The sequence below is a fragment of the Magnolia sinica genome, chromosome 10 (genome assembly GCF_029962835.1).
Source record: "Magnolia sinica isolate HGM2019 chromosome 10, MsV1, whole genome shotgun sequence".
In the NCBI taxonomy this organism is placed as follows: Eukaryota; Viridiplantae; Streptophyta; class Magnoliopsida; order Magnoliales; family Magnoliaceae; genus Magnolia; species Magnolia sinica.
In genome coordinates, this window is record NC_080582.1 from 35,610,211 (window position 1) to 35,638,187 (window position 27,977).

The window sequence follows — 27,977 nt, forward strand, 5'->3', positions numbered from 1 at the left end:
GACTCCTGATCTCAAGTTAGTCTTGTGCCCCAACCGAAATCCTTACCATTACGAAGGTACAGAATAATTAGTTATGCACTATTAGCCCGAATGAATAGTGAATGAATGAGTATGCAACTCATACTTAACAAGTCAACATATCAGTACGGTTCCTCTTTGGGAAATCACCGGGGTTTAGTACACTCTAAATCACATTGCCACCCCATCGCGTGCAATAATGTGAGTGGAAGAGACCTCACTATCCGCCTACCAATATCGGGCCTGACTCATTGATAGTGGACCCATTCCTCGAGCTAGTCAAACTCAGCCTAGCTTTCACCCCTCCTCTCGGGCAGGTAAGGCCGTACCCCCTTCCAACGGACCATGACATAGTGGGAGACGTGGCTCATGCATGGTATACGGCCCTAATGCACTTATGCATCCACTCGGTCTAGACGGTGGAGCAACCTTTGCAACTAAGAGGGTTTAGGGAACTTCACCTAGGAATATCTATAGCACCTCATGTAGAACAAATTTTCAGTGTCCCATCCTGCCAACCACGATATGCCTGTGGAGGCTATGGCCTAGATACCGCTAGGGCGTATGAAATTCATATCACAAAATGTGAGAAGCATGAGTCATATCATCCAGTCATGTATCAAACTGGCCCATACCGCGCGCTCATGTGGGGCAACTCCACCTATTAGGGAGTCCCATGATAATCTGCCCAATGACATGTGCTATAATCAATCACTCCTCATATCAACCATACATATGATGCGCATGGGCATGGATCATAAAGCTATACTAAGCACGTTATAAGATGATGGTATACTCTCATCATATCAAGGATGAGCTCAGACAGCCTACCCATAACAAGAATAAGCCTTACAATGGGCCTAAGGGAAGGTCACAATATGAACATCTAACCATCATTGCCCATCAATGTGGACATTTAACCAACATCGCTCTCAAGCAGTGGCCTACATAAACATCATTACATATATTATAGTAAAATCACACATTACATCGATCCGCACATTCATCGCATTGGGCCTAACTCAAGGGCCACACATACACCACATCAAGCCTCGTCATACGGGCCACAAATACATCACAATGGGCCTTATCAAATGGGCCACAAACACATCACAATGGGCCACATACCTGGGCTTAATACACATCACAACGGGCTGTATGACATGGGTCTATATATATCACAATGGGCCACTCAATAGGCCATACAAATATCATATTGGACCACATATATGGGCTGAAAATGCATCATAATGGGCCTTACCAAATAGGCTGCAATTGCATCAAGGTGGGCCTTAATGGATGGGTCACAAATACATCAAGATGGGCCTTACACATCACATCGGGCCTCATCATCTGGGCCTCATATAACACACATCGGGCGACATCATATGGACCCAATACACATCACTATGGGCCGCTCACAGGCGCCTAACACACATCACTATGTGCTGCTCACATGGGCCTAATACACAAGACTATGGACCGCTCACATGAGCCTATTACACATCACTATGGGCCACATCACAGGGGCCCAATACACATCACTATAGGCCGCTCACACGGGCCTAATACACATCACTATGGGCCACTCAGATGGGCCCAATACACAACACTATAGGCCACTCACATGGGCCTACTACACATCACTATGGGCCGCATCACATGGGCCCAATACCCATCACTATGGGCCGCTCACATGGGCCCAATGTACATCACTATGGGCCGCTCACATGGGCCCAATACACATCACTATGGTCTGCTCATATGGGCCCAATACACATCACTATGGGCCGCTCCCATGGGCCCAATAACATTTCTATGGGCCGGTCACATGGACCCATTACACATCTCTATGGGCTGCTCACATGAGCCCAATATATAACACTATGGGCCGCTCACATGGGCCTAATACACATCACTGTGAGCTGCATCACATGGGCCCACTACATATCACTACGGGCCGCATCACATGGTCACAATACACATCACTATAGGCCGCTCACATGGGCCCAATACACATCTCTATGGGCCGCTCACATGGGCCCAATACACATCACTATGGGCCGCTCCCATGGGCCTAATACACATCTCTATGGGCTGCTCACATGGGCCCATTACACATCCCTATGGGCCTCTCACATGGGCCTTGTCACGCCCTGAACTCGGAAACCGGGCTCACAAAATTCCCGATCGCCGAATCCGGCGCCGACAGCCTCCGTAGAACCCCATTTTCGGATCCCGGCACCCATTCACCAGGTTCCGATCCTGGAATACTACAAGGAGGATTTCAAGTCATCAGTCTGATTCATAATGAGCATAACAAAAGCATAACCCACAAACAATAACCACAAGAACACCACCACAAAATCCACTAAGATCAAAAACTTTTGAGTACAATGCGATAGAAAAGGAAAATACAATGTGATAAAAGAAACAAAACTCCAGAAGCTCGTCTGCACGGTCCAACTACGGCGAGACTATGGCTGCGACTGCGTCCTGGCGTCACCTGCACGCATCAATCGTGCATAAGCTTATGGAAAGCTTAGAGGGTGGTGTAAGTGTGTGCGCAATATAAACGTGCTCAAAATGCAAGGTCAGAGTGATGCGGAATCATGGTGATGAGCACATGAATGCAATCAGCCGTACCAAGGCTATGCGGTGCAAAATATGAATGCTATCGGCCATACACAGCCATGCGATGCGAGATGCAACTCAAGCATGCCAATTCTCAACATGTGTCAAGATCAGTTTTCAATTGGATAATCACCGGGTTCAATACACTCCAAATGGCACTGTCGCTCTCCTAGCCGCACCCAAATGAGCGTAAGAAACCTCACTATCCGCCTAGCCAATAGTCTGCCAATACCTATCCGGCACGTCGATAGCGGACCCATTCGCGAGCTGGTCAAACTCAGCCTAGTATTACCCCTACCCTCGGGCGAGTAAGGCCACACTCCTTTCCAACCGACCACGACACAGTGGGAGACGCGGCCTCCTGGTATTCGGCCCTCGTGCGCTCATATATCCACTCGGTCTCGACATTGGAGTCATCCTCTGGTACCATCGGGTTTAGGGATTTTCACCCAGGGACATCTATGGTGCCCGTATGCTAGAATCAAATATTTCCGGTCTCCAATCCTGCCATCCACGATGTATCTGTGGAGGCTATGGCCCTGATGTCGCTAGGGCATATAGTAACTATAATCACACAAATGCAAGTGCATGAGTCACATTATCAGTCATGCAACAGTCTGTATGTACCATGCACTTATATGGGGCAACTCCGCCTATCAGGGAGCCCATAAACAGTCGGCCCAAAGGCATATGCTATGATCGGTCACTCCTCACACATGCATACATATGATGCGAATGATCATGAACCATGGATCTATACTAAACATGCATATAGGGATGGGCTCTGCGTATCACAGAAATGGGCCTAGACGGCCTGCAGAGTATAAGTATGAACCTATCAGTGGCCTTAAGGAGTGTGACAATGCGGACATTTAACCAACATTGTCCTTACAATGTGGACGTCAAACCAACATTGTTCCCAAGGCTTAGCCCGCCATAAAGCACCATTACACAAACCATAGGAAATCACACATTGCAATGGACTAATATACATCTCATTGGGCCTCGACCCATAGTGCTCAGATACATCAAATGGGCCATCTTATATGGGCCTTATATAAGTCAAGTGGGCCGCATTAGTGGGCCTTATGTACATTGCAATGGGCCATAACCCATGAGCCTTTGAAAACATCACAATGGGTCTTGTAACATGGCCCTTATATATATCAGAGTGGGCCTCGACATCGGGCCACCAATACGTCGAATGGGCCTAACCTCATGGGCCTTATATATGTATCAAGGTGGGCCTCCCCAACGGCCAGAAATACATCAATATGGCTCCACCACATGGGCCTAGGGCCCACCATAATATTTATTTGAAATCCAACCTATTCATAAGGTCACTTGGACCTTGGGTAAGGCCCACTGAAATGTTCATTTGAAATCCAACTTATTCATAAGGTCACACGGGCAAGGGAGGAGGGGAACAACAAATTTCAGCTTGATCTGAAACTTCTGTGGACCCAGAAAGGGTTTCAATGGTAGAGTTCGATTCACACTGTTTCTTGTGATGTGGGCTGCCCGAGCGCTGGATTGGCCTGATTTTTGAGGGGGGTCCATGTCAAATAGTGGCCCACCAAATGGACGGTGTGGATACAAAATATACATCATGGTGGGGCCCACGGATGGAGCCGTGGGTCCCTGCCTCTTGGCCGCCCGTCACTGCAGCAGCAGCAGCGCTGCTGCTGCTGTTTTAAATTTTTTTTTTTTTTTTCTTAAAATTTGTTTCTTGTTTCGGGGCCCACCGAAATGTGATTCACAATCCAGCCCATCCAATATGTGAGTCCCACCTAACTGACCGTTCAGACCAAGTTTCAGATTCATCCAAATTTCAGGTAGGCCCCACCAAGTGTTTTTATATGTTTAGGAATGTCTTCACATGATTTTTGATGGTATGGCCCGCCTGAGCTTTGTTTATGGCTGATTTTTGGGGTGGACGGCTAGTCCATGGGGAACCATCAAATGCACGGTGTCGATCAACGAAATGCATCAAGGTGGGGCCCGCAATTGGGCCGTGAGGCCCTGCCTCGTCCGCCCGTCAGGAGCGTCCAGCGCAGGCGCTGCCTGCGCCTGGCGTCAGTGGCAGCAGTAGCTGCTGCTGATAGTTTTTTTTTTTTAAAACAAAACGGATTTTCTCCGGTTTTTCATAGACGGGGCCCACTTCAGTAAGATCCACTCCATCCATTGGTCTCTGTGGCTTGATACCAACCCATAGAGTCCAATATTGAGCTTTTTCAGATGTACAGGAGCGTCAGGGAGCAAATCAAGGGTAGGAACACTGTTTCCTATATCACGGCCCGCCAGAAAACCAAATCAATCTCATTTTTCGGTTCAACGCCTTAAGTGACCTGAGGAAGAGAATGGACGGTTTGGATTGTATAAAAACATCAAGGTGGGGCCTGTATGAGTGGCCCACATCTCCCTTCCCCCTTTTTTTTTTTTTATAAAGTCCACCGTTGCAACGTCCAGCGTCCAGGGACGCTGGACGGTTTATATATATTCATAAATTTGTGGTGGGTCATGTGGATGTGGCCCACCAATATATATATATATACATATACATTTAATATTTATTTTATATTGTATATATATATAAATACATATTATATTATATATTATATACATATATTATATAAAATATAACATACATATATATATATATATATATATATATATATATATATATATACATATAAAAAGATGCATTGGACCCATCCCAACAGTGGAGGGTGCGGATCATCACCTATAATAAAGTGGGCCACACCGTCTGATGTAGATGGACGGGGGAGATGTAACACATATCGGTGGGATCCACACCATTACAAAGAAAGAATGAGAGAGAGATAGAGAGAGATACACGGTGAGATAGAGGAACCCCGCCACAATGGGCCCTCTTGATTAAATCACATACATCCAAATGGGTCCCACCAACAAGTGGGCCCTAAAATTTAAATTAATGGTAAAATCACCCACCTTATCTTCCTTCTCTTGCTCCCTTGGACTCCTTAGCTCCTTACCTTCACTATTAATGGAGGTTGATGAAGGATGAATGGTTGAGATTGGAGATGAGAGGGTGGGCCACACTTGAAGTTGAGAGGAAGTGTTGGATGAGTGAAATTTCTCATGGGATTTGGAAAATTTGCTAGAGAATGAGAGGGAGAGATAGAAATAATGGGTGGAGGGATGGGTGGAGTGATGGTTGTAAGAAAGAAGTGATGAGGGGTATGGTTTAGTTTGAAATTGGTGGAGAAGAGGGATGGTTGAGGTTGAAAATGAGAAAAAGAGGAATGGTGAGGTGGAAAGATGGTGGACTTTTGGAAAAAGAGGGAATGGGTGAAGTACTTTGAGGTATGGTTGCATTTATGGTTAATTAGTGGGACTAATTGTGTAGAGATTCCCTCGAAATCCGCAACGCGCGGTGTTTCTTCGAAATAAACGCTGATCGGCATCTTCTTACCTGGGTATCGGTTCGGTGCGCAAGTCACGGCGTTGGAACCGCGGCGACGACGCGATCGCCAAGACATAAGTTTCGGATCGAGCCGATGTCGGTGCGCGGGACCTGGCTTAGGATCGTGCGTAAATGCCGAATACGGTGCGAAGGATGCCGGAATTTGACCGAAAGGACCGCGGAAGCTAACGGAACAGTACGGATTAGGACACGGGTCTTACAGGCCTAATACACAACACTATGGGCTTCTCACATGGGCCTAATATACATCACCATGGGCCACAACCCATGGTCCTCAAATACATCACAATGGGCTATGACCAATGGGCCTCATATACATCAAGTAGGCCACATCAATGGGTCACACCAATGAGCCCCATCTACAACAAGTGGGCCGCATGAATGAGACACACCAATGGGCCTCATATACAACAAGTTTGCCACATCAATGGGCCACACCAATTGGCCTTATATACATCAAGTAGGCCGCATCAATGGGCCGCACCAATGGGCCTCATATACAACAAGCGGGCCGCATCAATAGGCCAAATATATACATCAAGTAGGTCGCATCAATGGGCCCCATTTACAACAAGTGGGACACATCAATGGGCCGCACCAATGGGCCTCATCTACAGAAGTGGGCTGCATCAATGGGCCGCACCAATGGGCCTCGTATACATCATGTTGGGCCTCGTCCATGGGCCTCAGATACATCACATGGGCGTCGCCCATGGGCCTTGAATACATCACAATGGGCCTTGCCCATAGGCCACGAATAAATCACAATAGGCCTTGCCCATGGGCCTTGAATACATCACAATGGGCCTTGCCCATGGGCCTCAGATTCAAGCAGGTGGGCCCCATCATATGGGCCTTAAATACGAGGCAGGTGGGTCTTATTACATGGGCCTCAAATACAAGGCAGGTGGGCCCCATCACATGGGCCTCAACTATAAGGTAGGTGGGCCCTATCACATGGGCCTTAAATACAAGGCAAGTGGGCCCTATCACATGGGCCTCAAATATACATCATGATGGGCCTTAAGTGGGCTCGGACCACACCAAAAATCATTTCACTAGTTATAGGTGTAACATGTGTATCACTGTTCACCATCATTCCACGGGGCATATGGCCACTAATGATGATCGGCACTGTCCAACGTTAGACATGCAAATCAGCACTATCCAACCATTGTCCATGTAAATCTGCACCGTCCAAACATTATCCATGTAAATCATCACCGTCTAAATACTATCCAGCACCGTCCAGATATGTGGACGGTGTGGATGAAATACATACAACATGGTGGGGTCCCGCAGAACCTGCTGACGTCAAAACAGATGGGACCCACAGAACTTGCTGACATCATGACAGCAACAATGTAGCTGCTATTAGTGCACATCAGCCAATCTGTTTCAAACAAGGTGGGTACCCACCGTCCAGACCTGCTGGACGGTGCATGTAAGACCCATACATCATGGTGGTCCCACACAGCAATGGACGGTGTGGATCTCACACATTATGAGAGGTGGATCCCACTAACTGCTGACGTCAGTGGTTGTTGTTGTTGCTGCAGCAAAAAAGATGCATGGCTTGGATGAAATCCACATCACAGTGGGCCACACCCAGATGGACGGACGGCTTGATGAAACACACACGTCATGGTGGGGACCCACCATCCTAACCAGGGATGACGAGGATGAACCCATACATCACAGTGGGCTCCACCATGGATGGACGGTGTGGATGATACACATATGTCACGGTGGGTCTCACTATCCAAGTTGCTGGACGGTGTGGATACACCACATACATCAAAGTGGGCTCCACCGTGATGGGTGGTGTGGATATATCATCCACATCAGGTGGGCCACACAACATCAAAGGGAGAGAGAGAGAGAGAGAGAGAGAGAGAGAGAGAGAGATACCGGTGGTGGAGGGGCCTCGCCACTATGGGCCCCTCATTGATACAATGCATACATCAAGGTGGGTCCCATCAATGTGGGCCCTTAAATTACAAAGAAATACATAAATAAATAAAAATAACAAAAATGTAGATCCTAGATCACCCACCATCGATCTTCTCTTCCTTCTTTCGCCAACATGATCTAGAGCTGTAAGGGGTGGAATTTAACGGTTGAAATAGACTTAGGATGATGGGATTGGGTGGTAGGAAGGTGGGCCACACCAAGCTCTCTCATGGAGGTTGGGACGTTTGGGTTTCTTGGGAGAATGAGAGAGATGAGACAGATAAGAGAGATGAGAGATGTGAGTGATGGGTGAGTGATGGAGGTACTTGATAGGGGATGGTTTTAAGAGAGAGAGTTGACTTTAGGGTTGCTTGGGGATGGGGTGTGAGATGATGTGTACTTGATATGAGATGTGATTGATGGAATTGATTTGAAAGCTCTCTCTTGAGTTTTGCAATTGCGTGGCATTTTTCCTTGAACTGAACGCGAGCCCACATCTCATAGCTTGGGTATCACCTCGACGCGCGAGACGCGGTGTTGGAACTGCGGCGACAACACGGTCGCTAAGGTACAAGTCTCGGGTCGAGCCAACTCTGGAATATGGGATACAACTCATGATCACTCGCAACTGCTATCTACGCGTCGCAGGTCGCTGGAATTCGACCTAGAGGACCGCGGAAGCCTATAGAACGATACGAGCTTGGATACGGGTCTCACACTAAGGTAATGGGAGGTTGATAGAATCTCCTACAACTAATGATTTATTTGAAATCCTAGATAATTCACCTAGAAGGGTCTTCTAGAGGCTTCATACAAATGATATGCAAAGAAGATTGGGTCTAATATCTAGAAAATAGTGGACTTTAAGTATATCTTCTCATATGAGGTTGAAATCCTCATCAGAATATTAAATCTTATGAAGATAACTTAATGTTAATGTACTTATTTTTGCACATTGGTTTGTCAATCACGTGAATCGTTATGTCCATAATCAGTTGAGCCTTGGAAAAGTGAAGACTGAAGATACAAGTAAAGCTGGAGCATCAAGGAGCATATACAAGTAAAGAGATGCCTTGGTGACCCTAACACTTGACCAAAAATAACCTTATAACCTTGGTAAGGGTCGAATATTGCATATCAAACCCTAATTATTGCATGATTTTACGTACATGATAATGCTTAATGGAATATTTTAATTATATTTTTGTTACAGGATGAAATCAGGAGCGTTGATGGAAAAAAAAGTACTACAAGCATGGATTTGACACTCCGAAGTCACCAGAGCAAAGGACGCACTCCAGAGAACTAAGACTGAAGAATTTAGATGCCAGGGATCCGAGGAAATCAAGCCATTCACATTAAAGAGGCCCGAAATTGGTGCAGAATGCAAGATCACATGGTTCCCACCATCCAATTGGCTCGAAACTCCATACATGGGATGGGGATCATAAATTAACCGTACAAATTAAATTTCAGCCATTGAATCACTGAGGAAGTTGTCCAACAGCCAGATCAGCCCCTTAATTCATTAAGTGGGGTCCACCTGATAACAGGATATGCTTCAAATTTGGTCTCTACCCCTTAATCGGGGAGACAAAACAGATGGATGGTAAAGATTTCTCATAAGCATCACAGAGGGCCCTGTATACGCAGCACGTGCGTACACCATGTACACGTGCCCACGGAGCACGGAACCAGCCAAGGCGGGTTAGCAGGCGCTGACCCGTGTTTCCTTCCCAAAACAGCAGTTGCCGTTTTCATTCAATGTAACGGAAGGAAAGTCCATTTTTACGGACCTTTGTGGGGCCCACACATAGCACATACGTCTGATCTAAGCCGTTCATCGTGTGGAAGGATTTGATAACTACAAAACCATGTTTGAATTTTGTGCCCATACGTGCACACGTGTGAGATACAGAGGCCACAAGTGGACTGTCCTGTGACGTTCAAAATTGATTTTATTGTAATTTCTTTTATGGGTCGCGTCAATGGATGTTCAAAACCATCCATATCTGACCGAAATTTCGTCGTGCATCCAATGGATGGCTTGGATTTCCCCGAAAACGCTTATGTGGGGCCCACCGAGCATCACAGCGTCGGACGTGCGAAAGCTTACGCACGTTCCCGAAAAGCGGACTTCCGAGCGGTTGTGGCCCACCATCTTCGATTAGATGGAAGATCTGATCCGTCCATCATATAGACCAGCCAAAAACGTCCCAGGAGACATTGATTTTACGGATAAAGTACAAAGAATAAGGGACTTATGAAGGTACAAAAGTTTGCTGCGAAAAGGGCTTTCGCTGCGCATAGGACAGCTTTCCAAACCTAATTTTCTCCATTCCAGCCACTCCAGCAGCTATAAAAAGAGATGAAAAACGTAGACAAGAGAGGAGGAGAGCCAGGGAATAGATCCAGAGAAGAGAAAGAGAAGAGAAAGAGAAGAAAAGAGAAGAAAAAAGAGAATAGAAAGAGAGAAGGATGTTTTCATTTCATCAATGTTATTTTTTCTTACTTTCTAATTGATCACATGGATAGCTAAATTCCTTAGCTAGGGCTGAGATGAAGCCTCCAACTTGAATGATCCTTCTTTGTTGATTTAATCTTAACTTAATTGATTTGTTTCTTTCTCTAGTGTACTTGACTGGAATTTTTGTACTTCTCTATGTTAAGAGCTCAACCAAAGTCTAGTTATGGATGTTGCTTGGAATATTATTCTAGGTGCTTGTGTCTGACCATGAACAGGTTCCTATAGAGGAAGAAACAGGAATCTACATCTCTCCATGCCTGACCATGGATGGAAAGACGTGATCTATATGCTTTAAGGAATTATACATTCTGTGTGCCCGACCAAGGACATAGAGTGCGCTTTATTTATTTTTGATATCAATCTGAATTAGGGTGAATCAACAGGTAAAACAAGGTTTATGATAATTAGAGGTGGATTCGAAAGTCCTAGTCTTCTCCTTGATTGAATCTTCCTTATTGCTCTCGGTTATTTTTCCATTGATTTTTGTTTAGTTTACTCAATTACTATCTCAAATATTTGTAGGATTACTTAAGAAGAGTCTTTAATTTTGAATTGTGACAACCAGTCCTCGTGGGAACGATCTCGTAATACATACCATATCTACATCTAATTCGTATACTTGCGAGTTTAAAATCATTTAAATCAGGTTGGTTTAAATAAAACATCAAGTTTTTGGCGCCGTTGCCGGGGACTGTTTCGGTCCAATTGGATTTAGGATTCTCTCTTATCATAATTCATAGTCTTAGGTTTTTTACTAACTTTAGGTTAATTTTTTATTTTTTTTAGAAACTAACCTATTTCCTGTTTTGTAGGGACCTGACATAAACTACTAATTTGGTAATCTCTTTCCAAATTTTCTATTTTTTTTCTAATTTCTATTTTTAGAATTAGGGTTTTATTTTTTTAGAAATTTTCTATTTCTAGGCTTTCTTTTTTTTAGAAATTTCCTTTTTTTAAAAAAAAAATTTAGATTTTGATTCTTCTTTCAAGTAACTTTCTATTTTCTAGTTTTAGAAATTTTTTCCCTTTTTAGAAACTAACTTAGCTTTTTATTTCTAAGATTGGAAACTTTCTTTTTTAGAAATTAACCGTTGCTTAGGATTTTTCTAGCATTATTTTAGGAAATTCAATTTATTTCTGTTATGTCTACAGGAATTGAGGAAGGAAGCTGCTAAATAAGATTGTCTTCAAGAGGAGGAGCTCTCAAATCTTCAGACATTCATCATCTCCTTTTCCGGGTTCTTCCTTCCAATTCTCGTTTACATAGCTTTCTCTTGTTTTTAGGAATTCATAAATTTTTCTTTTAGTCTTATTCATCTTAGGTTGCATCTTAGTTTAGTTTTCTTTCTTATATTGATAATATAGTTTATGCTAGGACGTAGATCTCTGAACATAGAACTAGCACCTTTTGATCCTGAAATAGAAAGAACCTTTCGTAGAAGATTTAGAAACATCCTATTTAAAATGGCAGAAGAGAATGGAACTAAAGCTCTTAGAGATTATTCAGCTCCTGTCCAATTCAATGCGCCTTCATGTATAGTATTGCCTGCCACCACGGCAGCACACTTTGAACTTAAACCTGGGGTCATACAATTGTTGCCCTCCTTTTATGGTTCAGATAAGGAGGATCCATATCATCATGTGAAAGAATTCTTAGACATTTGCTCCACCTTTAAGTTCCAAAACTTTTCAGACGATTCGATCCGTTTGCGCCTCTTTCCTTTTTCTTTGAAGGATAAGGCGAAAGCATGGTTGAATTCTCTAGGAGTTGGGTCTATCACTACATGGGACCAACTGTCTAAGAAGTTCTTAAACAAGTTCTTCCTGGTTCACAAAACTAATGCTCTCCGTAGAGAAATTACGAATTTCACACAAAAAGAGGGTGAGCACTTTCATGAATGTTGGGAAAGATGGAAGGATTTACTTCTTAAACGTCCACACCATGGTTTTGAAAAGTGGCAACAGGTTCAATACTTCTATGACGGTCTGACACCCCAAAACCGTCGCATGGTTGACGCCACCAATGGAAGGTCATTCATGACCAAAAGTGATGTCGAAGCTTGGAATTTCTTTGAAACCTTGTGTGAAAACTCCCAGTAATGGGACTATTCAAATAAAGGTGAAAGAAGTCCTCAACTACTGAAGAAAGGGGGTATATATGAGGTAGGAGTCACGCCACATCTTTATGCCAAAATTGATAGCCTGACAAAGAAAGTGGATGCTTTAATGTTAAACAATGGACCTCCACAAACAACTCAAGTCGAGTCATGTGCCATATGTTCTAGTCTCGCCCATCTTACGCAGTCTTATCCATCTAGTTCAGCATTTCCAAAATTTCTCTCTGAACAAGTACATGCTATGAACACCTTTCGGAGAACTGAGAATGATCCTTACTCAAACACCTACAATCGAGGATGGGCTAGACATCCAAATTTCTCTTGGGCAAAAGGACCACAACAAGGAGGACCATCTGGAAATCCTCCTATGCAACCTTAGCAGTTCTCACAGTATCAACAAGTACCTCTACAATCTAGGAAACCATCTCTTGAGGATACACTCAATCTTTTTATGCAGAGTTCACTTCAATTTCAAAAAGACACCCAACATACTTTACTAGCTAACCAGCAGAGTTTACATGCAAATGCACAATCCATTGCTAAGTTGGAAGTACAGTTGGGTCAACTTGCTATCACATTGAGTGAGAGAGAGAAGGGCAAGTTCCCTAGTCAACCTGTGGTAAATCCAAAAGGACAATATGAGATTGGCTCTAATTCAAACCAAGAACAATATCATGAGCAAGCCAAATCAATCATTACCCTTAGGTCCGGTAAACATATCGAGAACAAAGTAGAGATGCTAGGGAAGAATCAAAGTCCAATGCGAAAGATCAAAATGAAATGGAGAGACATACTAGTGCATCCAAAGTCCAACAACACTCTGACTCTCCAAGAACCACTCATGTGCCATCTTATGTGCCTAAAGCACCTTTTCCTCAACGTCTGGCACCGGTTAAGAAAGGAAACAACTTTAATGAGATATTGGACATGTTTAAGCAAGTGCAAATCAACATTCCGTTACTTGATACTATCAAGCAAGTTCCTGCTTACGCTAAGTTTCTTAAAGATTTATGCACTCAAAAGCGTAAGATGAATGTTCATAAGAAGGTCTTCCTTGCGAAGCAACTCAGATTTATGATTCAACACAACACCCCTCCTAAATTTAGGGATCTAGGAGCTCCTACCATTTCTTGCGTCATAGGAGATCATAAGATTGAGAAGGCATTGCTTGATTAGGGGCGAGCGTCAATTTGTTACCATATTCTGTGTATGAGCAACTAGGACTTGGTGAGCTGAAATCAACCAAAATAACACTCCAACTAGCTGATAGATCTGTCAAGGTACCCCGTGGTGTTGTTGAGGATGTGCTAATTCAGGTTGATAAGTTTTATTTTTCAGTGGATTTCATCGTTCTAGATACTCAGCCTGTCCAGAATCCTACAAGTCAAATCCCAGTTATCTTAGGATGTCCATTCTTGGCCACATCCAATGCAATCATAAATTGCAGGAACGGAGTTATGAAGCTATCTTTTGGTAACATGAAGATTAAACTCAATGTTTTCAATGCTGGACAACAAATGTCAGACTTAGATGATATATTTGAAGTGAACATGATTAAGAGTCTAGTGCATGACTCTTTCCTTGAAGTTTCTGAAAATGCTCTTGAGACTTGTTTAGCACATTTTGGCAGAGATTTTGACATAGAAAGTTCCATCTAAGAAGTCAATGCATTGCTTAACTCTAATTCAGAAATGAATACAACAAAATGGAAAGCTAGAGTGGAACCTCTTCCACCTTCTGAGTCTAAACTGGTCCCATCTATTGAGAAACCACCCAAAGGTTTATGATAATTAGAGGTGGATTCGAAAGACCTAGTCTTCTCCTTGATTGAATCTTCCTTATTGCTCTCGGTTATTTTTCCATTAATTTTTGTTTAGTTTACTCAATTACTATCTCAAATATTTGTAGGATTACTTAAGAAGAGTCTTTAATTTTGAATTGTGACAACCAGTCATCGTGGGAACGATCTCATAATACGTACCATATCTATATCTGATTCGTATACTTACGAGTTTAAAATCATTTAAATCAGGTTAGTTTAAATAAAACATCAAACCTCTAGATGATCTTGACTTAATAGGAATATAAATTTGACTTAAGCATCTTAGTAAATCATTGTCTATATCTTCTTGGAAACCCATCTAGTTGAATACCTTATGAAACCAACTACCCATTAATTGTAGGAGATTCAACCCACTTTATTACCTTGGCCATCTCAGATGAGCATCTTCAACTTGGTAATTGATCATGAAGCTGAAGCCGTGGCGAAGTTGTAGCAACAAGATCGGGGGAGCATCGCAGAGCTGTTTGAAGCACGTGAGAGCGTAGATCAAGCAACTAACACGGCATGACAAGTGGGGTTCAATCAAACAAGTGGGTTGTCATTTTTAGAGTCCATTGTTGTACTCCTTCCTTGTGTAGGTTGGAGTACAAGAGTTTATATTCAAACTCACTTAGGTTCTTTTGTAGGGCCTAAATACTGTGGTTCTTGTGTAGGACTAAAGTTGTTGGTTAGCCTAAGGAGAAACCAACCAAAGTCCTTATGTAGGCCTCCAGCATGAGTAAACATGTTCGGGGGAGAGATCCCAAAAATTACGCTTATTGTAGGATTTTATCGATCCCATTCAACTGGTGGCTAACAAATGTAATGTACAGTTGAAGGCAAGCACAGGAATAGAGGAGCGGGAGCGTGAACACCCATGGGAGCGAGTTCCTTCTAGAAAAGCTCGAGGCTCGTCATCCCCTTTCTCCATTTTTGAGGCAAACCTCACATACGACACAACAGAGGATGATCTCCTTCGAATCTTCGGGCGATTTGGAAAATTGTCTAATGTCTTCATACCTTGGAATCAAGACCTAAACTGGTCACGAGGATTCGCATTCATCCGTTTCTCTTACGAGTAAGAGGCCTTTAACGCCATTCAATGCCTGAACGGAAGAAGAATAGATGGTAGAGTGGTCTCCATTGCTAGGCCGAAGAGCCAAAAGGACACCCCCAAACTACAGCTTAAAACCCCCCTATTTCGGCTCTCGCAGATGTAAAGAGGCAAATCCTACTTGGACATGGCAAAACGATCGCACCATTTACGTATGGGTGATTCCCGTGGCCCATCCTCAATCCTAGCAGCAGCTATTGCTAGGCCTGACCCGTTCACAGTCAAAACTAACAACAGAGAGGTGCAGAGATTGAAACTGGCCCTATCCTTGGCCCTAACTGTAAGTGCTATAGTTTTTATCCCTGTCTGTTGTCAAATTTGTGATGACAAAATCACTGTTATGTTATATATAACTTGCTTAAGTGAAGCTCTTTCAAAGATCAACATTCATGAACAAGCTAAGCTCACAACAAGCAAAGCTCACAAGTACAAGGATCAATCATGAATGAAAGAACTGCTCATAAAACAAGACTCAAGCTGCAAGACTTCAAGAAGAGTTCAAGGTAGTTTGTACACTTTTAAGATTGAGCTACATCAAGGTTTGATCTACATCAAGATTACAAGGCTCATACTTCAAGGTCTCAAGTTCCGAATGTTTCAATGTCCATACTTCATGGTTGAGGTTTGATTGACCATAGTTTGACCTTAGAAGTAGGTCATTTCGGATACATAAACCGAATGTTTATTTTACATGTGATTGGTCTGTTCTTCGACTAGTCCTAGGCCTTCTTCGACTAGTCCTAGACTTGCTTCGACCAGTCTAAGAAATTTCTCGACCAGTCGTGAGTTTGTTACAAATTCTGAATAAAATCTGTTAGCCTTCGACTAGTCTAGGAATTTGTTCGACCAGTCGTAGGAACAGTGTCGACTGATCTTCGACCAGTCGTACAATCTTTGACTCGAAGTCCAACGTAGATTTTCTAGACCTACGACTAGTCGAAGGAAACCTACGACCAGTCGTAGGAGACCTACGACTAGTCGTAGAACGGTCAGAGCATATCCCGCCGGATTTTTCAAATATTTGTTGTTGCTTCGACTAGTCGAAGAGCACTCTAGACCAGTCGAAGACCCGATCTTCTCACTTATAAATAGTGCACGAATCTCAGAAGAAATCATCGAATTAATTAAAGTATTCAAGCCAATCTTCGTCGAACTTCTGAGAGATAATTCTGTGCTCCATCTAAGCTAAGTGTGCTTATTTAATATTCTTCTTTCCTTAGCTTTATTTTAATTGATTTTGTTTCTGCTATTCCAATCTGATTTGAAAATAGGAATTGTTATTCCCTTTCTTTGGAATCAAAATCAATTAAGGCAAGCCCTATTTGGTTTAATTTAAAATCTATTAGAACTAGAACCATTGTAATCGAGTACTGGACATTGAACTTGGACATTCAATCATCTACTTTGATTTGGTTCTACCGGGCTGCTACAACGAAGGAGATATTCAGGTATTTTACATATTGTAAATTCCTTTCTATTATTTTGGTTTCTTTCAAGATTTGCCAGAAAAATCTTGTTATATTGGTTATCTGAGGAAAGCCAGGAAAACTCAGAAGTGGGGTTTTTTAATTGTGTAAGCCCACGGACAAAGACACAATTGTAAGGGTTTTGGGTGAACCTGGGAAAACCTATTTTTAGTGAACGCTAATATCCCCTGTGTGAGGATATTAGGAGTGGAGTAGCTTTTTGTGTGGCTGTTGTTTAACAGTTGGTGAACACACAGGCGAACCACTATAAACCTTTGTGTTGTGGTTGATTGTTTTATTCTTCTAATTCTTTATTCTTGTGTGGGATGTATGTATGGTGGTGAATGCTGTAATCATTTAATTCAAGCTTTGTGGAAATGTTGTAATAATTTAAAATTTATTTTCTGCTATTCCTTTATCAGCTTGATATTTTAATTTCATTTGAAAGTTGTTCCAGCAAGGTTGCCCTGCCATTTTTATGGTGTATGGCTGTCCCTAGAACAATACATTTTTAATTACAAGTTATTTCAATTCAGTTTATATTTCTTTTTATATTCCTCTTCGATTTGAGACTTGATACAAAGACCTTTCTAGAAATAAGGTTGTCCTACCATAAACTCTGTTTTTGGTGTAAGGTTGTCCTTAGAACAACGTTTGTATCAACCTCTCAAGATCTGAATTTTGAGGTTATTTTAATTTACTGCATTGTGATTTACTTTGGCTATCATATTCTTTATTATTCCGCTGTTATAAGTTTTTATTTGGCATTGTCCTATTCACCCCCCCTCTAGGACATATAGCTTGGCCTTTTCAAGTGGTATCAGAGCCTAATAGCTCCCTTTTAATTCTTGGATTTAATTCCTGAGCTAATGATTTAAGCTATTTAAGATGTCAAATTTTGATAGCCTTTCAGTCACAAGGCCTCCACCCTTTGATGGCTTCAACTATGCCTATTGGAAAGCCAGAATGAGGATCTTCCTCAAATCAATGGATGAAAATGTGTGGCAAGCCACAGTGACTGAATGGAATCCTCCTATCATGGAAGTTACTGGGGTTGACGGTTCAAAATCAATGAAAGTCACACCATATTACCAATGGACCACTCTTCAGAAAAGTGAGAGTAGTGCAAATGCTAAAGCACTAAATGCAATTACTTGCGCACTATCACCGGATGAGTTCAAAAGAATCATTTCCTGTGATACTGCAAAGCAAGCTTGGGATATATTAGAAATGACACACGAGGGTACTACAATTGTCAAAAAATCTAAAGTCCAACTCCTCACAACCAGATTTGAAGAAATTCATATGGAGGAAAATGAAATGTTTATGGACTTTTATAAAAGATTAAATGACATTGTCAACTTTATGTGGGGTCTTGGTGATAGATTAATCCCGGAAAGTAAAGTTTGTGCAAAGATACTGTGCTCATTACCTGAACGGTTCAATTCAAAAGTAATCGCGATCCAAGAACTTCGTGATACGGATAATATGAGGGTAGAAGAGTTAGTTGGGTCTTTTCAAACCTATGAGTTAAACTTTAAAGCTCCTAAAGGAAAATCTATCGCACTAAAATCTTCTAAATGTAATTCAGAAGAAAATTCTGATTCAGAAGATGATATGGCTCTTTTAGCTAAAGAATTTTATAAGATTTTCAAAATCAAGAAAAGGGTTGATTTTCAAAAATCAAATGACAAAAAGAAGTTTAGACCCAAATCTCGAAAATCTTTGAAAGATAGTCAATGTTACAACTGTCTAGAATATGGGCACTTAGCAAATAGATGTCCTAAAAGGGACAAACCCAAGAAGAAGGGTATGTTGGCTACATGGGATGAATCATCTGATTCTGAAGGTTCTTCTGAATCAGAAGATTCTGAAATTGAGTCGGGCAATGAGGTTAAAGCTCTTATGACTCTAGCCAAATTCACATTTTCAGATAATGACTCAACAAGTGAAAAAAATCTGAATAGTGAATGTGAAAATGAAGATGATCTTCAAGATGCTTACAATGCCCTATATAAGGAAAGTTGTAAAATTGCTGTCAAACTTAAACTTCAAAAAGAAAAGTTTTCTAAACTCAAAAATTGTTTTGAAACACTTGTCTTAGAAAAATCACAAATTTCAGATTGTTTTGAAAAATCAAAATGCGATTTGGAATTCAAAAACTCACTAATTGTTGATTTAAAATCTGAAATTGAGAATCTTAAAACAGAAGTATCTTCTCTTCTGAGTTTAAAGGACACATGGAAATATGCCCAAGGTGATCCAAAGTTAGAGAAACTTTTATCCGGATCAAGAAAATGTGGCAATCGATCCGGGTTGGGCTATGATAAAAATTTACCTCCTAAACAAAAGTATACTCCTCCTATGTTTGTTAAAGGAGAGTCCTCAAACTCAAAAGGGAAAAGTACTTATCAAGATTTTTCTAGAAATTCAAAAACTTTTCAAAAACCTAGAAGCAGCCATGTCAGCTTTAATCAGAAATGAAATCCTCTAGCTGAAAAGATAGTTGATTTACTCAAGGAGCTCTTAAAATCTAACTCTATAGGTCATTCCTACAAATGTACACAAAAGAAGACCAACTATGTTCCTAAACCCAAAACAGTTATGAAATGGGTTCCTAAAGTTACCTGCTTGGTTGCTCACACTGCTTTCAAAGCAACAAGTCATTCAAAGTGGTACCTAGACAGTGGATGCTCCAGGCATATGACAGGTGACAAAGCTTTATTCACCGATCTGAAAGATATGACTGATGGCTCTGTCACATTTGGTGATGGTAGCAACTGCAAGATTATAGGCCAAGGTACGGTTCAACTTTTTAATCTTCCTGTGTTTAAAAATATTTTATACGTTGAAGGCCTAAAGCACAACTTGCTTAGTATATCATAAATATGTGATAATAACCATAATGTTCGGTTTTCTAATCAAAGCTGTGAAATACTAAACAATAAGGGTTCTGTAATATTAACTGGACGTAGAACCTCTGAAAATTGCTATATTATTAGTGAATCCAGCTCATCTAATCAAACATGTTACATGGTCCATACAGACGAGACTGATTTATGGCACAAACGTCTTGGACATGTACATTATCGAAATTTATATCGATTGAGCAAACGAGAACTTGTAAGAGGTTTACCCAGACTTTAGAAATTAGATAAAATATGTGGTGAGTGCCAGATAGGCAAATAAACAAAGAACTCACACAAAAAGGTGAATTCAAATACCACATCTAGACCACTCGAACTTCTCCACATGGATCTGATAGGACCTACCAGAATGGAAAGTCGTGGTGGGAAAAAGTATATCCTGGCAATAGTTGATGACTTTACCAGATATACGTGGGTAGTCTTCTTAAGGGATAAATCTGAAACCCTTGAAGAAGTAAGAAAAGTTCTCAAAAGGATTCAAACTGAAAAATCCTCTCAAATCAGTAAAATTCGTAGTGATCATGGATCTGAATTTGAGAATAGCAATTTTGAGAAGTTCTGTACCAACCAAGGTATATTACATGAATTCTCTACTCCCAAAACTCCACAACAAAATGGAATTGTAGAAAGAAAGAATAGGGTGCTTCAAGAAATGGCTAATGTCATGATGAATAGCATGAAGCTCTCTAAAAATCTTTGGGCTGAAGCAGTCAACACAGCTTGCTATATTATTAACCGAGTATACACTAGCAAAGATAATAATAAAACGGCTTACAAATTGTGGTTCAATAGAAAGCCTACTGTTAAATACTTTCGAGTTTTTGGCAGCAAGTGCTATATTTTACGTGATCGTGAAAATTTGGGAAAGTTCGATACGAAGAGTGATGAAGGTATTTTTCTAGGATATTCTTTAAATAGTCGAGCTTATAGAGTTCTGAATAAAAGGACTGGTGTGATTCAAGAATCCATTAATGTTGTCATTGATGATCACTTAAACACACCAATTTCTAATTCAAATAATGATGAAGTACTAATCATTGATAAACCCGATACTTCATCGAATCAAACTGATTCTGAGTTGAGGACTGTTAAAGATCATCCAACCACACAAATTCTTGGAAACCCTCTCACCGGTGTTCGCACCCGTAGACAACTTGAGGATATATGTAATTATGTATGTTTTACATCCTAAATTGAACCATCTAACGTAAAAGAAGCTCTGGCTGATGAGAACTGGATTGTTGCGATGCAAGATGAACTCAACCAATTTGTAAGAAATGATGTTTGGTATCTCGTACCAAGACCTAAAGATAAACACATCATTGGAACAAAATGGATTTTTAAAAATAAGTCTGACGAATGTGGAAATATAATTAGAAACAAGGCTAGACTGGTGGTACAAGGTTATACTCAAATTGAAGGGATTGATTTTGATGAAACCTTTGCACCAGTAGCACGTCTTGAATCTATCAGACTATTTATATCCATTGCATGTTTTAGAAAGATAAAGATCTATCAGATGGATGTGAAAAGTGCTTTTCTAAATGGCGATTTACATGAAGAAGTCTATGTTGAACAGCCAATGGGATTTGAAGATTCCAAAAATACTGATCATGTATATTGACTTAAAAAGGCACTTTATGGATTAAAACAAGCACCTAGGGCATGGTATGAGAAACTAATGAAATTTCTTTTAAGTCATAATTTTCAAATGGGATCTGTTGATAAAACTTTGTTTGTTAAGAAACATAATGATCATATCTTAATGGTACAGATTTATGTTGATGATATCATTTATGGATCAACATGTACTAACTTGACTACTGAGTTTGCAGATTTGATGAAATCACAGTTCGAAATGAGCATGGTTGGGGAATTGACTTATTTCCTTGGATTGCAAGTAAAGCAACAACCTAAAAGAATATTCATTTCTCAATCTAAGTATGCCTTGAATCTAATCAAGAGATTTGGATTTGAGAATGGCAAGAATTTCGATACTCCTATGAGTACTACCCTGAAACTATCAAAAGACTCTAATGGTAAAAATGTTGACTCAAAACTTTATCGGAGTATGATTGGTAGTTTGTTATATTTAACTGCTAGTAGACCTGATATTTCTCTAAGTGTTGGTATTTGTGCAAGATATCAATCTGATCCAAAAGAATCTCACTTGACTGCTGTCAAGCGAATTATTAGATATGTCGCAAGTATTATAAATCTTGGTCTCTGGTATCCTCATGAAACTAATGTCCAATTAGCTGGGTACTCGGATGCTGACTGGGCTGGTAATCTAGATGATAGAAAATCAACCAGTGGTGGTTGTTTTTACATTGGAAATTGTCTAGTTTCCTGGTTTAGTAAGAAACAAAATTCTATATCACTTTCAACAACTGGAGTTGAGTATATTGCAATGCATGTACACAGCTTGTTTGGATGCAACGAATGCTAAGTGATTATGGAATTAAACAGGATTCTATGTTATTACATTGTGATAATTCCAGTGCGATAAATATTTCAAAAAATCCTATTCAGCATTCTCGTGCTAAGCATATTGACATTAGATTTCATTATATAAGGGAATTAGTAGAAGAAAAAGTTATATCTCTAGAATATATTCCTACTGAAGATCAACGTGCTGATATTTTCACAAAACCTCTTGATAAAAGCGGCTTTAAAAAGATGAAATTTGATCTTGACATGTGCATTTTAAATTGATAATTTATGCCTTCTTGTATAATATTATATATATTTGCTAGATTGAATTCTAATTTTTGTATAATTTGCTAGAAATATGAATTTTTTGGGCATTCTTCGACCAGTCGTGAGTATACTCGACCAGTCGACCTTCGACCGGTCGTAGATATCCATGACCCATCTGATGTTGATGCACGTCTGAGTGCATTAGAGGGAAAAGTTGAGGATATTAATGTTAAGTTGGAAAACATGTCTGTTACTCATGATTTGCAATTCAAGTACATGCGCAAATATCTAAGGCGCTTGAACAAAGGCATGCACCAACTTGATCCCTCTATTCCTCCTCCGTCATCAAGTTCTAGTTCTGACTAGTTTTTATGAGACTTCTGGTCTGTAATAACTTTATTACTTCGCACTTGTTTGCTTGAGTTTGAGTTGGATTTTATGCTGGATATTTGTTCTTGATGTAATATTTATGCTGGATATATGTGATGCTATCTTGAGTATCTCTATGACTCTTTTGCTATACTCTCTTACTTCCTCATGTTTCCTCTCATGACTTCCTTTATTTAGTTCTCCTTTGTCATATTGTGACAAAAAGGGGGAGAATGGTTTGTTCTTAATGTGATTATGAGAGGAGTAGCATTGGTTATGTTACTCAGGGGGAGTGGGGAGTCAAGGGGAGTATATGTTTGATCTTGTTGAATGAAACTGGTTGAAACTGGTTGAATATTGAATATTGAATATTGATTTGCAGGTATTAACCAGTTATTTTACTCTTGTTTATCTTGATTATGTGTTTTGTCACTAATTTGACAAAGGGGGAGATTGTAAGTGCTATAGTTTTTATCCCTGTCTGTTGTCAAATTTGTGATGACAAAATCACTGTTATGTTATATATAACTTGCTTAAGTGAAGCTCTTTCAAAGATCAACATTCATGAACAAGCTAAGCTCACAACAAGCAAAGCTCACAAGTACAAGGATTAATCGTGAATGAAAGAACTACTCACAAGACAAGACTCAAGTTGCAAGACTTCAAGAAGAGTTCAAGGCAGTTTGTACACTTTCAAGATTGAGCTACATCAAGGTTTGATCTACATCAAGATTACAAGGCTCATACTTTGTAACGCCCTGAAATTCGGGGGTCGAGCATAACTCAGCTCCCGAGTTCCAAAACATCACTTATGCAACATATTTAATGATGAATGTATGTTGACTGTATTAGTGCATAAAACATGAAATAGATTAAGCCAAAACGCAGATATGATTCAGGGACAAGTGAATAAAGCAAGCGGAAGACTTATAGTAAAATGTGTACAAGTGTAAATCCCTGAATTGCATATACAACCAGATCGTGTAAAAGTGTTATTTAACAAAATTATAAGTATCAAATTACATCATTTCAGTTCCCAAAATATAATCCCAGAGATCCCGCGCAACAGACCGAGGCTCGCTAGAACCCGTCTGAAAACTGCATATAGGAGAAGGCAGCCTCGTCGTCATCCAGCTCCCGCTCTGCCTCAGATGTCGCATCCACATCTGCAACATCAGGGCCTAAGACAGAGTCTGGTGGGTGTGTAACACCGCCCCAGAAACGTGGGAGTGAGTGATCAACTCAGTGGAACAATAAGGCACTGGTTAACATGTTATCAGTTCAATCAAACAGTAATGATAAAGCAGAACACTTAAATAAATCCTAAGTACTCTTGTTAATGCAAGTATGAATGCAGTATGATGCGTGCCCTCACGCGTACACCCTCAGCGTCTTCATCTTACATTACGCATGACATCGCCTCAAAGTGCGCCACATCTACAAAGCACATGCAAATGCGGTGCATGGATATGATTACCAAGTTGTTATTAGTCCATTTCACACAACAGGATTGGGAAGCTAAGATACCTTCCTCATGTCACCATCCAAACAGTGATCCATACTAGGGTCGTCAATCCTAGATATCTCATACGATTTTATATTTGAGGTCGTAGCAAAGGGCTCGTCACCAATCAATGTACGCCTTTCATGCCCTTACTACCACAGATCGGCTCGTCACCTCCTTGCGGTATCCAGGTATGCTCGAGGTCACTACAAAGGGCTCGTCACCAATCAATGTAGGCCGACAGCACGAATATAGTGTCCCATACCACCATAATCGGCTCACGAGTTTAGTTGCTCATTGGTCACTACGGGGAGGCTCGTCACCCCAGCGTAGGCTGACAGCTCGACCACGGTGTCCCATACCACCATGTCCGGCTCATGAGTCTTAGCGGATCAGGTACCATGGTTATTAGGATTCCACTGGTAAGTTCGGTACCCTAGATTCAAGCAGTAGCGTCCATACATGGTTAACATCCATCGGACAATCGGGTTATTTGACGAACTCGACTAGCACGAGCGCACGTTGAGTTGAACGACATAGAGTGCGCAAACACTCCGCGTGGCCAAACCACTGCCGCCAACTCTAATACGGCTCGGGTTCGTCTAATACGTCCTACGTGGCGAAAGCAATCTCAACCACGATTCATAGGGTCAATTACCGATTTCCTGGACTAAGGCATAGTCCCAAACATCCTACACTACGACAGATATTCATATGGAATGTAAAGCGGTAATAGATCAACAGCTCAAATCATGGTACATACACATCTAAAGAATAACAACTTAACATAAATGTAAGCATAGGAGATGCTTGAATTTAAATAACTTGAAAGATAACTGCATAAAGGAAAACATGCGCATCCATAGGAGTTTTGAGAATCACTTCTCAACGCTCGCAAGAAGTGTAATAAGTTACACTTAGATCATTCATGCATTTCTACAAACACTTAGCATACAAGGAACAACATACATAGCGTATGTTGGAATACATGCACTTAGACAATTCCTTTTACCAAGGAGTTGTCATACATGCATCTAGCATACATACATGACAAATAATCATGGCAAACACAAGTGCGTATTTTATACGTATACGGTACTTTATAACTACACTTAGAATACACAAATCTCAATATAGCACATGCATATCAGGAAAGCAATGTAAACATAACATTTGACATGTGAAATCTCATCCATAACAAGAATAAATCACTAACTGGGATTGAAAGCCCTGAAAATCATAACCTATACACTTAAAGTCCGCACCTTAAGCGAAGAAAGAACCACCGAACTGATTTAGACGAGTTGTCTTCGTCAACGGCGCTAGAATACCCTAAAATAAGGATAGAAATGAGACACAACAACACCAAGTCTAATCTAAGCTCTAACACAGGTTAGGGTTAGGTTAACTTACCCCAAAAGAACTCAGAATCGTCAGAGGAACGATTCAAAGTAAAGGTTCAAAGGTGAAGAAGAACAAGGAAGAATCAAGATGATTCACCAACCAATCTCTCTCACTAACTCTCTCTTTTCCACTCTCTTTCCAAGCTAGGGTTAGAGAAAATTCGTATGGAAATGAGAGCTAGGGTTTAAGGTCTATATATAGGCCTTAAAATGATGGAAATAACCCCAGGGTCAAGGTATACTTAGGTTATAACCAAAGCACGCCTTTCTCGTTCCAACGAAGCACTTCTGGTGGGCCTATAACCACGAAAGGTCGGACTTAAGCTCATTGACCATGGATCTAGGTCAGGCTGAGTTCTCGTACCGACCGGCTCTTCAGATCAGCCGTGGCGGACCACACTCAATTCAACGGTCACGGAAACTCGATCAGGTCCACAAGCACTAGGATATGCCTGGGCCAACTATCCTGATCAGAGGGTGAAATTGGGTCAGAATCCAACGGTCAGAATGCTTAAAATCGTCACGCAAGCGACACGACTCAGATTTCAATAAAAGCTTAATAAATTCCAACCGTTCTCACACTCTTCACTCCGAGCTCAACCAAATCGACCCAGAACATCAGATCGACTTGATTTTCGAGGTGAAGATCAAGCCCAACTCGGTGACTGCAACAGCCTAAGATCATCGCTATCGGACTTTCGACGCGCGGTCTAGGTCCGATCCAGATCTTCCAAAAATTCCCCAGAACAACTGGATTTAGCGATGGATCCCAGATTTCAGAGTAACGTAGCGCTCACTAATCTACACGTTTAGAGCCATGCAGATACAATTTAAAGTGATTGATGCGAATTTCACAAGCAATCGAGTAAAGCGCTAATTACCCCAAAACAACTACTTAAGGAAAGATAAGCACAAAAATTCCAAGGTCGTTACATACTTTAAGGTCTCAAGTTCCGAATGTTTCAATGTCCATACTTCATGGTTGAGGTTTGATTGACCATAGGTTGACCTTAGAAGTAGGTCATTTTGGATACATAAACCGAATGTTTATTTTACATGTGATTGGTCTGTTCTTCGACTAATCCTAGGCCTTCTTCGACTAGTCCTAGACTTGCTTCGACCAGTCTAAGAAATTCATCGACCAGTCGTGAGTTTGTTACAAATTCTGGATAAAATCCGTTAGCCTTCGACTAGTCCAGGAATTTGTTCGACCAGTCGTAGGAACAGTGTCGACTGATCTTCGACCAATCGTACAATCTTTGACTCGAAGTCCAGCGAAGATTTTCTAGACCTACGACTAGTCAAAGGAAACCTACGACCAGTCGTAGGAGACCTACGACTAGTCGTAGAACGGTCAGAGCATATCCCGCCGGATTTTTCAAATATCTGTTGTTGTTTCGACTAGTCGAAGAGCACTCTAGACCAGTCGAAGACCCGATCTTCTCACTTATAAACAGTGCACGAATCTCAGAAGAAATCATCGAATTAATTAAAGTATTCAAGCCAATCTTCGTCGAACTTCTGAGAGATAATTCTGTGCTCCATCTAAGCTAAGTGTGCTTATTTAATATTCTTCTTTCCTTAGCTTTATTTTAATTGATTTTGTTTCTGCTATTCCAATCTGATTTGAAAATAGGAATTGTTATTCCCTTTCTTTGGAATCAAAATCAATTAAGGCAAGCCCTATTTGGTTTAATTTAAAATCTATTAGAACTAGAACCATTGTAATCGAGTACTGGACATTGAACTTGGACATTCAATCATCTACTTTGATTTGGTTCTACCGGGCTGCTACAATGAAGATATTCCGGTATTTTACATATTGTAAATTCCTTTCTATTATTTTGGTTTCTTTCAAGATTTGCCAGAAAAATCTTGTTATATTGGTTATCTGAGGAAAGCCAGGAAAACTCAGAAGTGGGGTTTTTTAATTGTGTAAGCCCACGGACAAAGA

At 41.0% G+C, this 27,977-nt stretch overlaps 1 non-coding gene across 1 annotated transcript; it reads right to left on the reverse strand.

The window, feature by feature from the left end:
* Positions 1–12,443: 12,443 nt before the first annotated feature.
* Positions 12,444–12,550, reverse strand: LOC131217797 (small nucleolar RNA R71). The gene has a single exon (XR_009157387.1). It is a non-coding gene; the product is annotated as a small nucleolar RNA R71 (small nucleolar RNA).
* Between the last annotated feature and the right edge of the window lie 15,427 nt (positions 12,551–27,977).